Genomic DNA, 1,784 nt, shown 5'->3' with positions numbered 1-1,784 from the left:
CGTTCTTGCCCCTTGCCGGCGGGGGGATAGAAAATGCTGGCTGTATCTCCATGCAGAGGGGTACGACTCCCCCGAAAATGGAGCCACCTGTTTGCCGTGGGTGGCGGCCCGTAAGCCGGAGAGGAGGGTCCTGGATGTTGAGGTGCCCCATGGCATCCCGGGGAGATGATGCGTACTTGTTTGCATGTGCGCATCTTCTTCCCGGGATGTGGGTGCCAATACACATCTTTGGCCTCTAATTCGGTGTAGACGTTCTGGCGGTCGTATTGGCCCGATACGATCAATCGGCTAGTCATGCCAAGCCCTAGGAAATCTCACCTTTACGTTTACATTTTCTATTGCTTATTTCAAACTGCATCTTTATGTGATAATTTTTATATTTTCACAAACACAACTTTGGAACAAAATACGTTACACAAAACCTGTCTTTACTCTGCTGTATTGTCACATTTTACTGCGCTCAATAAACTTCATATTACGTTCACACAAATGTATTTAACAATATATTTTCATATGTACTTCAATCTATGTTTCCTAGAAAGCGGTGGCTTAGGGCCAATCGGTTGGGTAGAGTAACAATCCCTTGAATCCCATGTTTGCTTTTCTGCATTCAACTGGTGATATGAACAAGATTGAAAAATACCTGGCCGAGTATATCACTACAGTATCCCTAACATGTATGAGCTGGATATCCGCTCTGTTTTCATGTTCCCTTGTTGGACTCCGCGGTGGGTGGGGGCTGCGAGTGACGAATTTGAAACATTTAATATGGAAAACCAAAATAAAAAACGACCGCATACCGAAACAGATTCTGACGGCACGGAAGGTGAGAATCCTCACCGACCATACACTTCCAACATGGCATTTCCGCGATTTCTTTTGATCCAGTCAACAGACGAAACATTCAAAATGTCAAGCCTTTCGCCATTTATAATTGAAAAAACCATCGAAGGCATTGCTGGTGTACCGAAATCAGTCAAAAAACTGCGAACTGGTGATCTGCTTGTTGAAGTTGAGAAAGGCTCACATTCACGAAATTTACTTTCCGTAACTTCATTTTACAACCGGCCATGTAAGTGCATTGCACACCGTACTTTGAACACCTCAAGGGGGGTCATTCGTTGTCCTGACCTTGCAGGGGTTTCGGAGACGGAGATTGTGCAAGGCCTTTCAGATCAACATGTCACTGCTGCTAGACGTATAAAAAATCAAGCGATTAGGAAAAGAAATTCACACAAATACTATTATTCTTACATTTGGCACTCCTTTTTCTTCCTTCATTCGTAAAAGTTGGATACCTCATCACAAAAGTTACAACATATATTCCTAATCCTCTTCAATGCTATTATTGCTTTAAGTTTGGGCACAATGAGAAAAACTGCAAAGGCGATTACACTTGCCCAAAATGCGGACAGGATGGACATTCTCATGACCACGACACTTGTAGTCGTCCATTGCGTTGTGTGAACTGCAACGAGCCACATTCAGCCAAGTCTCGTGATTGCAAGACATGGAAAATCGAAAAGGAGGTTCTTCATGTCAATTCACACAGGGCATTGGATTTCCAGAAGCAAGACAAATTGCCAATGCCAAATTTACACTCCCAACACTCGTACAAACTTATTCATCAATAACTAAATCTGTCTCTAGCAAATCAACACAGTGCATTGATGCCTGTACTCAAACAGATTCAGTGACTGCTCAAAAAATCCAACTCAAACTTCTGTACCAAATGAAAAGCCTAAAGTACCAGCAAAACCTTCAGAGGCATCTCAACTTCAAAG

The sequence above is a fragment of the Mercenaria mercenaria genome, chromosome 7 (assembly GCF_021730395.1).
Source record: "Mercenaria mercenaria strain notata chromosome 7, MADL_Memer_1, whole genome shotgun sequence".
NCBI classification, from domain to species: domain Eukaryota; kingdom Metazoa; phylum Mollusca; class Bivalvia; order Venerida; family Veneridae; genus Mercenaria; species Mercenaria mercenaria.
Note: the sequence above shows the minus strand (reverse complement) of the source record.